Source organism: Ovis aries, chromosome 19, assembly GCF_016772045.2.
Source record: "Ovis aries strain OAR_USU_Benz2616 breed Rambouillet chromosome 19, ARS-UI_Ramb_v3.0, whole genome shotgun sequence".
Taxonomy (NCBI): Eukaryota; Metazoa; Chordata; class Mammalia; order Artiodactyla; family Bovidae; genus Ovis; species Ovis aries.
Genome location: NC_056072.1, coordinates 45260765 through 45276335, shown reverse-complemented (window position 1 = coordinate 45276335; position 15571 = coordinate 45260765). Strand labels below are relative to the sequence as shown.

The 15571-nt window shown below is 41.9% G+C and overlaps 1 protein-coding gene and 1 non-coding gene across 10 annotated transcripts in view; both read right to left on the bottom strand.

Annotated features, from left to right (window-relative positions):
- ERC2 (ELKS/RAB6-interacting/CAST family member 2) overlaps positions 1–15571 on the bottom strand; it is a 1001656-nt gene that overhangs the window by 369493 nt on the left and 616592 nt on the right. The gene's annotated exons all lie outside the window — the stretch shown is intronic.
- LOC114109452 (U5 spliceosomal RNA) lies at positions 2054–2171 on the bottom strand. Its single transcript, XR_003586138.1, has one exon. It is a non-coding gene; the product is annotated as a U5 spliceosomal RNA (small nuclear RNA).

The window sequence follows — 15571 nt, the reverse complement described above, 5'->3', positions numbered from 1 at the left end:
ATTCCTCATCAACCCTGATGCTGGGCAGAGGTTAAAGGACCTCTTTCCAGAAATGCTGTTGCAATTTAGGGAGCATCACCAGATGAGAGGACAGGCTAGGTGACATGAAACACTAAGTTTTCATGATGACACACTTAATCGTCATCATGTAGTCTTGCCTGGCTCGAGGCCAACTGTCAACCAAAATGTGATGGATATAAAGTCTGTTTTGGAGTGAGACCCGAACCTTCACATTTCCCTATCCTTTTGGGACACCTTCTCTATCCACCTTCTATTTCAAGTGGGGCAAGACTGTTGCCCAAGTTCTTGGCCCACCTGTTACGCATTCCTAAATCATTCCCCTCTAGAGCAACTAGGTTGGAATACCAAGCCCAAGACAAACATCTGGCTCAACCCAAAGATATACCCTGGTAACCTAGTTGAGGGAGAACAGGGCAAAGAAGATGTTCAGAGATGGAAATCATTCTGCTCCTCCCCAAAACCATTCAGGTTGGATATACAAGATCCATTCTAATAACTAAAACTTCGAGACTGGAGTTAAGCGCTGGGGAAATGGGTACTGTGTGTGAGCCATGAATAGATAGGCATCTAGTGCAGTGGGAGAAGCCTACCTCTTGCTCAATGAATTGTGATTGAATTAATTACAGAACAAACACCCTAGGGCAGGTGTCTGCAAGCTTTGGGCTCTAATGTCTGATGATCTGAAGTGGAACTGATATAATAATAATAAAGCGTACAATAAATGTAATGTACTTGAATCATTCTGAAACTATTTCCCCGAGCCCTGTTCACGGGAAAATTATCTTCCACGAAACTGGTGACAAGTGTCAAAAAGGTTTGGGATGACTGCTCTAGAATAACTGAAGAAAAAAAAAAATTCCCAAGGAAATGGGGCTTCTGGGAACAAGAAGAGATCATCGTCAACAAAAACAGTGCAAGAAGCAAAATAGTTATCTTCAAGCCTCAGTAGAGATTTGGGAGTTTAATCTTATTACAAAGAGAGCTTAATCTCAGCTATATTCTCTGTAGAAAAGTTACCATTAATCAATACCCAAGAACCCTTAGGCATAAAGATGAGACTAACCATTAGTTTATGGTCACCCTTCAACAAAAGCTGTTGTCTGTTTTCTTTCTTCAAAATTTTGAAGAGTTACCATTCAGTCAAGAAACTGAAAAGACACAAGACCAAGAAAGGCCCGTCCTTCCAGTCATGTGTAGAAATGTCAACAATCACCAAGAGGTAACAAAAGTCTACCATGATGTAGTCATGTCAGTTCTGAGATGTGAGCATAAGCCAGGGTGAACAGAGCCAGAAATCAATTGAAGAATGTGTCAGGTGGTATAAATTTTTCGAATTTCCCTATATAATGCCACTAAATGGTCCATTTTGCAGTTTTATAGCAACATTAAAAAAAATCAGAATCTAAACCTCTCACATTTGGATTCCGGTGAGTTTCAAATTTATGGGGGAAAGCCTTCATTAGAATTATCCTCCACCTTAAAGTGTTTGTAATTTGCTGTCACAAATGTTTATCTTAAAAAAGAATGTTTATATTGAAATATTTATGAATGAAATGATATAATGCCTGGGATTTGCTTCAAAATAACCGAGGCACAGGAGTGGGGAAATGTGGGATAGGAAGCAAACAGTACTGCCAATGAGTTGAGTAATGGCTGAAGTTAGGTGAAAGGTAAGTGGAGTTTCACTGTACTTTTGTATGCAATTGACATCTTTAAAATAAAAAATAAGGTCTAACAGAAATTTACCCTAGCCCATTGGGCCATCAATTAGACAAGAGATGATTCTCACAGGAATACAGCTCTCTGTTCCATGGAAGCACCCCGTCCTTTAAAAAAAAGATAAAACCCAGCTTTCATCAACACTAACTTATAGTCATATCTCATTTGGGTATTTCTCCTCAGATGCCAGCATGGGTTTTACATTAAAAGGCAGGCTATTCAAGGTACTTTTAAAAAATATATTATTTACTAGGGAATTTTCAAATGAACAAAATTCTTTAAAATTCTCTAAATACAGGCTCTTGATAAATTCATCATTCCAAATGAGAAGGTTATCTAACTTTGATATATTCTTCAATGAAAGGCCTTCTCCATGGAAAGCTTTAGTAAAAGGTGAAAGATTTATTCAGCCTGAAAAGAAACCAGAGTATGAAAGAGCTTCTAAAGAAGTCAAAGTCTTCACAGGAAACTTTTGGAGCTATTGAGAAAACAGTTGTTCCAGAAACAGAAGATTCAGGCAATGCCCACACCTGAGAGCAGATTACAGAAAGTTCATCTTGAAATCAGTTCCTGGAACTAAAGAGTATATGTCCCTAAAGAAAATGGCCGTGGATTATAGACAGCTGTCTAAGCTACCCCACTAAAGACAAAGATGACACTGTTAAATAGTGGGAAAGGCTCCTTTCTAAACTTTCTGAATCTACCCAATCTAGGACTGCCTGCTTCCAGAAGGCAGAAGGCCCACATGTTGGGCATGGGCCAGTTTAAAACTTCACTAATACCACTAACACACTGGCTCAAGGCTCACAGTATTCCAGGGAGGTGGTAGGCTGCTAGTCCAAGGTGAGAAACTACAGATATATAGAGGCTAGGAGTAGACTAGCACTTCTCATTCAAGGGATATTTTGCCTTCAAAGGGGACTTCTGGAAATATCTGGGGCTATTTTTGATTGTTGCAAATGGAGGTGGGGGATTGTTCCCACCATCCACTAGGTAAAGGCCACAGATGCTATTAAACATAAGACAGCTCCCACAACAAAGAATTAACCAGCGCAGCATCAGAAGGGTTGCCATTAAGAAAGTCTGGACTAGAGCAATAGTTGCCACAGCAACTCCCTCACAGTCCTGCATAAAGGCATGAAAGCATTCAGGGAAACAGAACACAGAGCTGGCAGGAAGAGGAAGAGGGGGACGCCCAACTCCACCACTCCAGTAGTCACTCTAAACCTAGTCCAATAAGCTCAGCTCCCTATAGGTCTCTTGAAAACTTGCATTTCTCTCCATCTCCACTGCCACCATCTTAGGATAATCTTTTCCCACCTCAAAAACTTCAGCAGCTTCCTAGTAGCATGCCCACATCCAAATCTATGCTCCACACAAAAGCCTCTGTGTGCTGTGGCGGTCAAGCAATGGGGCAAGACTACAGGGCGATTCTGAGAGGCTCAAACCCTACCTGGGCTATGTGACCCTGGGCTGGTCAACTTTGTGCCTCTCTTTCCTGAAAAGTAGTATGAGAATGGCCACAGTATTTATCCTAGAGGAAGCTGTGAAGATACTAAGTTTATATTTACAAAGGTCTTTAAAAGTTTCTGGCACATGGTAAGTACACCGTAATTGCTTTTTATCATTTTCAAATCATAATCTGATCATGTTACTTCACCCACAGTGGGTTCTTGTTCCTAGGATAAGTATCAATAATCTGACCACGGCCCCCAGGGGTAGTCCGGCCTCTGCCATCCCTACAGCCTCAGTCAATCCTGCTTTCCTTCAGTCTCTGTGCTTCCACCACACAGGCCTCCTGTGAATTAAGTAAAAGCATGTTGCTCCCTTCTACCACAGGGCCTTTGCACAGGGAATCTCCTCCTCCTAGAATGTGCTCTCTGACCTGATCCACTCACCTAGCCTTCCTCTTCAATTTAGTGAACTCCCACTCACTCAACACTTCATGGTTTATCCTAAAGGACCCCTTCTACTACCTTTAGGATGCTCTCTTCTCTACAAAGATCTTTCCTTTTTTTGCACACTTATCCTAGCTGCAATTCTACATTCAATTTTCTAATCCCATAACTGGACATGAAATTGTTCATTCCTTGTCTCAATAAACAACTGTGACTTCCTGGATCACTTGTTTCATGAATGAGGTGAATCAATGTCTGAACAGTGACTGAATCAATGAGTAGGCATGCTGAGCTTGCACCTCAGTCTGGAGGTCTGCATTAGAGCAGTTGCTGATCAAAGATGCAATGCCTTTAACTTTATGGGACTCCCAAGTGCCCTGAGCCTGGCTGTAAAGATGTCAGGGCCTGGAGGCAGCTGTCTTATACTGTAGCCCAGGACTTCTAGAATGCTCTCTTTCCTTCCATCTCAAAAAACTCTTCCATTTTCAGTCAAACCAACTCCCCCAAGCCTAAAGAATATGGAAGGGGCATTTATTCTTTGTACATGGCAGGAAGAGGGGGCTGTTTTCACTAGTCCTGAGACTGAGGCTGACTCTGGAAACATCAGCTTCACATCTTTCTGGGATTGTCACAGCAGCAGTCATTTGTATTAAAGGGTTATTTAAAAACCAACTATTTTTATAGAACCACAGAATGACAGTTTTGTTTTAATATTTTGACTGTAGCATCAAGCATTCTGCTTCTTTTTCCAAAATTACTTACTATGGGAAATGTAAACATTTTTAAACAATGTTTTCTCAAATCATCGTAACAAATCTCACACCTATGACTACAGCACTATGATCTTCCCCACTGCACTGGTCTAGATTTGGCCAGAAACAGAATTCACCACAGACAGGTCCAGTGCAGAGACTTCAATGAAAGGACTACAGAGGAGAGGTGGGCAAGGTTAATAAAACAAATGTGCCAAGGCACCCCAGAAATGGCAACAAGGGGTTGGCTATTACTGCACCTTGGGCTGAAGGGGCAACGGGAAATATGAGTTAATCCCAGTGCCAATGGGAATTATGGATGGGGCACTGCTAAGAGGAGCTACAGTCATGGGGAGAAGTCCCTACTGCCAGAGATGTGGCCCCAGTGCCAGAAGGGACAGGGAGGAAATTCTCTAGTCTTTTTCTCTTCCCACCCTTCATTGGGCTTCCCAGGTGGTGCTAGTGGTAAATAACCCACGTGCCAATGCAGGAGACACAAGAGACATAGGTTTCATTCCTAGGTCAGGAAGATCCCCTGGAGGAGGGCATGGCGACCCTTTCCAGCATAAGAGTCTGACATGAATGAAGCAACTTGTCAGGCATGCACCCTCCCATCTCCTGCAGTGCCTCCATCAGGCCCTGGACCCACCAGAAGTCAGCCAGCAAAGGAGCCCCTGCAATGCATCCTACTGGGGCAGCGTTCCAGGGAACAGTCTCCCCTCCCAAAGAACGGCAGGTGGAGGGCAGAGCAGAGAATAACCACTGGACCTACCATACTGCCTTAGAATAAAGCCTTAGAAATGCACTGAAGGGAACTTTTTCAAGAAAACATCCGGAGATAGAGCCAAGAAGAGAAAGAAGCACCAAGCTCAGGGCTCATAAACTGAACACCTAAACACCATTTTCAAAACAGAACAGAAAGACAATTTAACTTTGATCCTAACACATGTGGGCACAAGCTGCAGTGTGCTCTGCAAGTCTCTCGAAGGAAGCGAAGGCTTGGGTGTGAGTAATACCAGATTCTCAAGGAAGTTGGCCAAAGACTCCTGCAGGTTCAAATTAAGATCCCAGGGATATTGGCTTAACCCAGAGATCAAGTCAAATGCTGCATTTCAATTTTCACAATCTGTTGGCTCCCAAATTCCATGACTGGAAAACAAAAGACTTTGGCTGTTCTTGACTGGCAACTTGGCTTCAGGCTGTAGCTCTCAATTGCTTTGCTCCTGAGAAACTGAGCAGCTTCCCCTCAAGATCTCATTCTTCAGGCAAGATTGCCAGAGCCAGCCCCTTCTCTGCCCTCCAAGATGCATGTGTGTGACACACACAGACACAGACACACACAGACACACACACACACACACACACACACACGCACACTCTTTCCCAGGTCTGCCTTCTGCTCAATAGTTAAAATTAGAATCTAGCAAGGGAATCATTATGTTAGCAAGATACAGAAAATATTTTGACACCTCTCACTTTGTAGGGCACCAGAATAGGGATAGGGAAAGGAGAAGAAACAAAGGAGAGAGGAACATGAGGAAAAGGAAAGAAGAAGAAAGAGGAGATTGGGTTGAAGAGAAGGCAAGAGTGGAAAAGGTGGGGACAGGAGGGAGAGACCACTAGCAAGAGGCAGAGCATAATTTCCATCAGCATTCCTTCTTTCCTTCCACAAACTTTCATTAAGTGCTTTCCAGGAACCAAGAACATCCAAAACCTTCATCACCTCCACTCTCTGCTTCATCCTGGAGGTCTTCAGTGACTTGGGAGCTTTTGTCATGATGTCCTCTGTCACTGGGCTGCAGTTATTGATGTTTCCCCTCTATGTCCTCAGGGCTGAGGCATCCCACAATAACATCTACAGTTTATTTTCCTTTTGCAAAGAAGTTGATACAGGGAGACAGAAAACCTTCAAGCTGGAATTTCCAAGAACTGCCCTCTCTCTTCTGGGAAAGAGCTGGCATCTGGACCACAGTCTATCCCATTGGTGCCACAGCTCTGGAATACATTCTCTCACTTTGGCAGTGGCATTATTTTACTTCTATCCTTTTTGCTCTAAATAATCATTGCAAGAAATGGTTCCTAGGAAAAGACCTAACTACCTAATGGGTTGTGATGAAAGAAGGAACAAGTGGAAAAGGATGAATGAGGGGAGAGAGAGAGAGTAAAGGGGGCATCAGTTTAGAGGCCTGGCTGGAGGACTGGCCAATCCCATACCCTTCATTTATAGTTGGAGAAAGTGAGGACCAGAGAGATCCAGAAGTTACCGAATGATGGAACACTGGAGCTGGAGAGGACTGCATGGTCCACTGAGCAGTAGGCATTGGAGGATTAGGTATTTTGTATCTTAGCCAGGATTTATATCTTACAGGGAGCACAGTCTCTTAGGAATTTAGATATGAGACTTGTGCCAATTTCTCTGGGGTCTGTAGTCCCGAGAAAGCAATCCAGAATCAAGTCAGAGTTGCACAAAACACAGGAAGAACCCAGACCATCAAGCCCTCTGGGCCAAAATCATGATGTTGAATGGGGGAAACACATGTCCCCTTGGAAAATAAGTCAAGCTAAATCAGAGATGAGAACCTATTAAGTTTTCTCTCTTCTCTCATTTAAAAAACACCAATTTTAAAAAGGGAGGCAAGTAACGAGTTGCTCAGCCCTGGCACTCCTGGCATTTGGAGGTGGATCATTCTTTGCTGTTCAGTTCAGTCACTCAGTCGCGTCTGACTCTTTGTGACCCCAAAGACTGCAGCATGCCAGGCTCCCCTGTTCATCACCAACTTGGAGCTTGCTCAAACTAATGTCCATTAAATCAGTGATGACATCAAACCATCTCATCCTCTGTCATCCCCTTCTCCTCCTGCCTTCAAACTTTCCCAGCATCAGGGTATTTTCCAGTGTGTCAGTTCTTTGCATCAGGGGGCCAAAGTATTGGAGTTTCAGCTTCAGCATCAGTCCTTTCAATGAGCACTCAGTACTGATTTCCTTTAGGACTGACTGCTTTGATCTCCTTGCAGTCCAAGGGACTCTCAAGAGTCTTCTCCAACACCACAGTTCAAAATCATCAATTCTTTGGCACTCAGCTGGAAAAAACATAGCTTTTTGTTGGAGAGTTCTGACAAAATGTGGCCCTCTGGAGAAAGGAATGGTAAACCACTTCAGCATTCTTGCCTTGAGAAGAACCCCATGAACAGTATGAAAAGGCAAAAAGATATGACACTAAAAGATGACCTACCCAGGTGGGTAGGTGCCCAACATGCTACTGGAGATCAGTGGAGAGCCCCGGAAAGAATGAAGAGACAGAGCCAAAGCAAAAACAACGCCCAGCTGTGGATGTGACTGGTAACGGAAATAAAGTCCGATGCCGTAAAGAGCAGTATTGCATAGGAACCTGAAATGTTAGGCCCATGAGTTAAGGTAAATTGGAAGTGGTCGAAAAGGAGAGCAAGAGTGAACATAAACATTTTAGGAATCAATGAACTAAAATGGACAGGAATGGGTGAATTTAACTCAAATGACCATTATATCTACTACGGAAAAGGCAATGGCACCCCACTCCAGTATTCCTGCCTGGAAAATCCCATGGACGGAGGAGCCTGGTGGGCTGCAGTCCATGGGGTCGCAAAGAGTTGGACATGACTGAGCGACTTCACTTTCACTTTCCACTTTCATGCATTGGAGGAAGAAATGGCAACCCACTCCAGTGTTCTTGCCTGGAGAATCCCAGGGACGGCAGAGCCTGGTGGACTGCCGTCCATGGGGTAGCACAGAGTCGGACATGACTGAAGCGACTTAGCAGCAGCAGTGGGCAAGAATCCTTTAGAAGAAATGGAGTAGCCCTCACAGTCAACAAGAGTCAGTAATGCAATACTTGGATGCAATCTTAAAAACTACAGAATGATCTCTCTTTATTTCCAAGGCACACCATTCAATAACACAGTAATCCAAGTATATGCTCCAAACACTAATGTTGAAGAAGCTGAAGTTGAACGGTTCTTTGAAGACCTACAAGACCTTCTAGAACTAACACCCAAAAAGGATGTCCTTTTCTTTATAGGGGACTGGAATGTAAAAGTAGGAAGTCAAGAGATACCTGAAATAACAGGTGAATTTGGCCCTGGAGTACAGAATGAAGCAGGACAAAGGTAAATAGAGTTCTGTCAAGAGAACCCATTGGTCATAGCATACGCTTTTCCAACAACACAAGAGAAGACTTTACACATGGACATCACCAGATGGTCAATACTGAAATCAGATTGATTATATTCTTTGCAGCCAAAAATGGAGAAGTGCTATACAATCAGCAAAAACAAGACTGGGAGCTGACTGTGGCTCAGATCATGAACTCCTTATTGCCAAATTCAGACTTAAATTGAAGAAAGCAGGGAAAACCATTAGACCATTCAGGTATGACCTAAATCAAATCCCTTACGATTATACAGTGGAAGTGACAAATAGATTCAAGGGATTAGATCTGATAGAGGGCCTGAAGAACTATGGCCGGAGGTTTGTGACATTGTACAGGAGGCAGGGTTCAAGACCATCCCCAAGAAAAAGAAATGCAATAAGGCAAAATGGTTGCCTGAGGGGGCCTTACAAATAGCTGAGAAAAGAAGAGAAGCTAAAGGCAAGGGAGAAAAAAAAATTACACCTATTTGAATGCAGAGTTCTAAAAAATAGCAAGGAGAGGTAAGAAAGCCTTCCTAAATAATCAATGCAAAGAAATAGAGGAAAACAATAGAATGGGAAAGACTAGAGATCTCCTCAAGAAATTAGAGATACCAAGGGAACATTTCATGCAAAGATGGGCACAATAAAGGACAGAAATGGTATGGACTTAACAGAAGCAGAAGATGTTAAGAAGAGGTGGCAAGAATATACAGAAGAACTACACAAAAAAAATCTTCATGACCCAGATAATCACGATGGTGTGATCACTCACCTAGAGCCAGACATCCTGGAATGCGAAGTCAAGTGGGCCTTAGGAAGCATCACTACACATAAAGCTGGTGGAGGTGATGAAGTTCCAGGTGAGCTAAAAGATGATGCTGTGAAAGTGCTGCACTCAATACACCAGCAAATTTGGAAAACTCAGCAGTTGCCCCAGGACTGGAAAAGGTCAGTCTTCATTCCAATCCCAAAGAAAGGCAATGCCAAAGCATGTTCAAACGACTGTACAATTACACTCATCTCACACACTAGCAAAGTAATGCTCAAAATTCTCCAAGCCAGGCTTCAACAGTACATGAACTGTGAACTTCCAGATATTCAAGCTGGATTTAGAAAAGGCAGAGGAACCAGAGATCAAATTGCCAACATCTGCTGGATCATGGAAAAACCAACAGAATTCCTGAAAAAAACATCTACTTCTTTACTGTTAGGCTATCCTGTGCATTGTGGGATGCTTACTGGAGTCGCTGGTCTCTACACACTACCTGCCAGTAGCATCTTCCCTTGAGCTGTGACAACAATATTATCTCCAGATCTCACCAAATGTCCCTGAGGGGCAAAATTACGGCCAGGGTGAGAACTACTGCTTGAGCGAATCAGGAGATATCAACCTGGTCATCCGAGTCCAGAGCCTTGTTTATGGCTGGAGGGTCAGGCTGGCCTTGGCTCACTCAGTTACCTTTGGCAGATTTGGGATGTGAACTTAAGTCCTGAGAGCCTTGCTCACTGCCCCGGAGAATTATCATTTCAGGACCTGACCTGTGACCCTGCTTGTAATGCCCACCCCTTGACTTTTCCTGGTATACAGCTGCCCCACCCCTTGCCTCCTGGGGCTTAAGCTGCCAGTATCCCCCACATCCTTAGATCAAGCACTTAACAAAATTTCTCCAAAAGGAAGCTGCTTTTGGATTGAAAGAAGGACCACAACTGCCCCCTTTGACTTGCCACACTTTAGGAGGTTGGGAGGCCTGTACGATTCTCTTTCCCGTGGAGCTACTGCTGTGCGGATGGAGATAACATGAAGTGTGGTGCTTGGAATACTTTCAACTCTACAAATTCATGAGCATTTAGATTATTTAACTGCTGATTATGATTATTTAAGCTGAAAGATTATACCGCTCTAGCTCTGAAAATGTTTGTATTTCCACTAAAAACCAAGGGACCCATTTGACTGACATTTTTCACTATTAAAACTATACATCTAGTGCATGTTTTTGGCCAGAAGACAGTGTCTCCCCTATTTTGTTTTATGATAAGGAAGCTGAGTTCAAAGGCCTCCTCCAACTAGCTCTCTTCCTGCCCCCTCCCTCCCACCATCAACCTGGCTTGCTCTCCTGCTTCCCTAATGCAAGTTGGAAGAAGAACCTATGTGCCTGCTGCCATCCACTGTTTAATCAAAACTGGATCCTAGCATCACCAAATAAAATTCTTTTGATGACAACCTGTTCTTCACTAGGAGAAAGTGTGATACAAACTGTCAGTGGTTAAGATCATAGCCTGTAGTGTCAAACAGACTTGTATTTGAGTTTCAGGTGTCTGAGCCTCAGTTCCTACATTTACACACTGGGGGTCATAAGACTCCCCATCTCAAAGGAGGTGGCAGTCATACGCAAGTGAAGTAAATAGCCCCTGCCTGACATGTAATAAGCACTTAAGAACTGTTCACTGGTAATGTTAATCTCATTATCCAAAGTCTGCATGAACTGAATAGTATATATGCCTGAGCTAATTTAATCCTCTGAAAGCATTTTAATCAAAGATAGTACATTAGGGCAAGAAGAGTGAAGAGGTCTTGATTCTACCTGACACAGTTTAACTACTGATTCTTTCCTCTGTGATGATTTGTGAAACACATCTCTGCTTGGCTCATGCATTTCATATCTAAAGAATTTCATGAAAAATAAATGCAATGTACTCAAGTACAGGATAGGTTCTGTACTTGCGGTCCTATTGAGAGGACAGTGTCCTAGACCAAGCAGTCATTTTGGTTTTTGGCAAAAGTTTTTGCATTTCAAATAGAATTCCTTAAGAGAAGAAACAAGATTCCAGCATCTCCTAAATATTCTTCAAGTTCCAGATCACTCATTTAGCAGAATGACTGGTAGAATTTACACACTGAAAGGAACTGTGGAGATCACCTTTCCACCCCTCCCTGGGGATGGGGAATCTCTCTATAGCAACCCTTCCCCCCAGGATTTGCTGACATACCTCGGAAACCACCTCAAAAGAGCGTAGAGTTCTGACTGCTACAAAGCACTGTAGGAAGGCCTTCGTCTTCTTAAAGAATAACTGTGCTCAGACACAATCATCCCAGGCAGCATAAATCAAGTCTATTTCTTTCCTCTCATGTCACCCCTTTAATAGTTGGAGGAAGAATGTGTCTCTTGGTCTTCTCTAGACTAACACCCCTCATGCATCATCTATTCCAACCATGAACATATTTTTCAGGTACCTCCCAATATGTTCCTTCAACACATGGCTCTCCCATAGTTTACCAATGCTGGAACCCAGAAATGGACTCAAATACTTACTGGACACACATACACACAAGTAAATGTCTGAGAGGAATGCTATCACTAAAGATGTAGCTGCAAAGTTATTTTTAAATATTCAGTGAGATAAAATATCAGTTGATTTTTCCTTCCCATACTTTGCTCATTTCAGCAAAGACGGCTAGTTGCCCCTAATATCTCTCCATCCTTTCTTTCCTTGGTAGTAGACTCCCTGAGAGTTAGCCAGACATACAGTCACCCAGCTGAAATCCAGATTTTCCTCCTGTCTTGTTTCTAAATGTGATCATCTGAGTTAAACACTGATCAATGTGCCTCTTCCCCACTCTGGTTCTTGCACCTACTTAGAATGGAGAGATCTTTGTCCTTTGTGTCCACTTAGAACAGTAATTAGGTGAGTGCCTCTGGTTTAGAGCAGTCTTTGCAAGCAATGGATACCCAACAACTATTTATCAAATAAATTGTTAAATGACTCAGATGTCAGTGGATGGTATGGGCAGCTTAAATGGCAGGGAGGTTCCCTTCTCCTGTCTGACGGCAGGAATGTGGATGGAATGGTTGGAACTGAGGCAAAAACCTTGCATCATGAGGTGCAGAGAAAAACATATGCAGAATCTCATGTGCAGAGAATAACAAAGCATCAAGGCAGGAGTGCCAGTCCCTGGTTACTACGCTGCTTGCGTGAACCTCTGGAATGTGCAGTTTTCTGTTCCTTGCATCAAGCTAATTAGACCACTCCACTATTCTAAAGTTATTTTCATCGTAGTTCAGTTTTATTTACCAATTTTATGTATATCAAGTCTTTTCTCTTTCACTAAAGGCCCTAAACCACCAACTCCAGGGTTACAAGAGAGAAACAGAAATCCTGAGTGATAAACAACTGCCCATCATGTGACTCTCTACAGCTCGAACCACAATCATTGCTGAATGAGCAGTTCTTCTCTCTGCCACCTGTCTTCAATCACTACAGGTAACTTAGGAAGCTGAGAAAAGCTTCACTAGTATTTTAGCTGACTCAATTTACTTTTAGAACTAGCAGGAGACAAATAAGAACAGAGAGATTGGGATATTCTAGGACACATTAACATCAAGTGGAAGTCACTCAGTCGTCTCTGACTCTTTGTGACCCCATGGACTGGAGCCCACCAGGCTCCTCTGTCCATGGAATTTCCCAGGCAAGAATTCTGGAGTGGGTTGCCATTCCCTTCTCCAGGGGATCTTCCTGACCCAGGAATCAAACCTGGGTCTCCTGCATTGCAGGCAGATTCTTTACATCTGAGCCACCAGGGAACCCCAAGACATATTACGATAGTATTTAATATATATTTTAAATTGAACATGCCAAAGTTTTTCTAAATAACCATGGCTTACAGAGAAAATTGCACTGTAGCCCTCTCTCACCCTGCATACAAAAAACTGTTCAAAGTGTGAGGCCAACTCGAATTTGAAGATGAGCTCAGGGTATGCTAATTACAGTGGGTTTACCTAACATATGAATATATCATGCACCATGATACATATATGGCCTTTTGCGGCTTATAAATCAGTTTCTTATAAATGCATTATTTCATTCAATCCCCATAACTTCTCTTGCAACTGAGTTTATCAATTTTAAGTAACAGTTGCCTTCAAAACTCCTCTCCCAGGCTCCATTAATCCTGTCCAAATTGCCAGGCACTTAGGATTCCTTCCTAAAGAAATGTGATTTGTCTTTTCTCATGTTGGCATGAAGGAAAGAATAAATTGATTTTATCATTTTCTGCACCCTGCCTCTCCTTTGAAGGGTACTTACCTAATGAGTGGCTCTCTCAAAAGGGATCCTAGATCAAAGAGGCCAACAGGATAATGCCTAGGAATAAGCCTCTGTCTTACCTCACTGTAAACTTCCTAAAATAGCCCAGTGTATACAAAAGCTTCTGAGGCTATCTGGAGAAGATTCGAGAATGCAACAATACCCAGTAAATTAAGGTGGTTCTCACAATGTCATCAGACGAGTTAAATTATAGATGTCCCTTTAAAATCTTTACATTAAGTATGAAAAATCACCACAGAAAGTCTAAACTACACACTTCACATTATGTAACTTTTAACCAGCTCTCAAACCCCTTATTCATTCAGTATTTAATACTAAATGGAACAGATCAGTTAGCCTGCCTGTCTGCCTATTAAATTACTGTGCTAGTTTAAATTGTCTGAGCAAATGCACACAGATAGATTTTAAGCACACTATCTCATGGCCTTCAATTCCTTTTAGCTACAGATATCAAATTCACTTGCCACAAATTAAATAATTGAGCTTGTTACTGGAATGTAAGCTCATTAACTGGTATTAATAAAACCAAACATATAGAATGATGTTCTTAATATTATTTTAATAAAATCCCTTTTAAATAGAAGCAAATGTAACAAAGACAAACCATTATGAAATGTTTTAGTAAGAGGTTTTAGATATTTTTTAAGTAAAAGAATAATATTATACACAAGGGAAGGAGAATATTATGTTCTTCTGTGAAAATGTATGGTTGGGAACCATTAGTTTCTTCCAGTGTGGGAATAATGACTGGCAGTTGGAATACTAACCAATGAAGATTAAACTGGAAAAAAATATTTATTTGGGGGAAAGAATCCTACACAAGAGAGAGTCAAAGACTCTCCACTAGGCTCAGATCCTAGAAGGTTTCTCAGACTATAGGGAGTGACATGGCATTTCGCTCTCTACTCCCAAATAATCAGGAGGTCCTTACCAAAGGAAAGAGCTTTCTAAGTGGGATTCTAAACTTCTTTGGTTCCACAAGAAGCTACTTTATTCATCTAACTATTTATTTATTTGCTCATTTATTTGTCCATTCATTTTGATCACTCATTTTACTAAAATGCAAACTTGATAAGGGCACACATTTTCACTTGTCCACCTATAGCAGTGGACATTCATTCCTCAAATGCAGAATTTATAAAATATGGAAGTACAATTTAATTTTCTTTTTAAAAATGAGCATTTGTAAATGTAAACACCAAAATGCCATCACTGTCTGTCTCTGTATGGTAGGGCCGTAAGTGATTTTCTTTTTGAATGCCTACCATATGACAAGTTCTAGATATCCAATATTAAAAGGGAATTTCACTGTAAACAAATTAACCAACTCATTTAAAGAGAAGTCTTTTAATCAAGCAATATTTTTCCCACTTTAAATTCAGCCTAAATTTAAACTAAGAGGACAACTCCCTCCCTGGCCAAGAAAAATGGCAGGGAAAAATGAAGGCCAGTGTTGCACAGGTCCCAAAATGATAAAACACAATAGAAAACTCTGGTTAAAAATTAAAACAGTTGGGTTAGGAGTGTAGCTATCAAAAGTCAGTGTGAGGGAGCCTTGTAATGATGGACAGTGCTACACCTTGACCATGGTGGTGGCTATACAGATGTATCCGTGTGATAAAATGGTATGTAACTAAATACATACACACACGACTACACATAAAACTGGAGAAATCTAAGTAAAGTTGGTCAGCTATATCAATATCAACTTTCTGGCATAATACTGTGCTGTAATTAAGCCAGATGTTACCACTGAGGGAAACAAGTGAAGCATACAAGAGAATCCTCTGTATTATTTCTTATAACTGCATATTAATCTGCAATTATTTGAAAATAAGCTAACAAACTGACACAGCAGGATGCCTATCAAGACATTCTTTATATTAGCAAAATATTGGCACCAAGATAAGC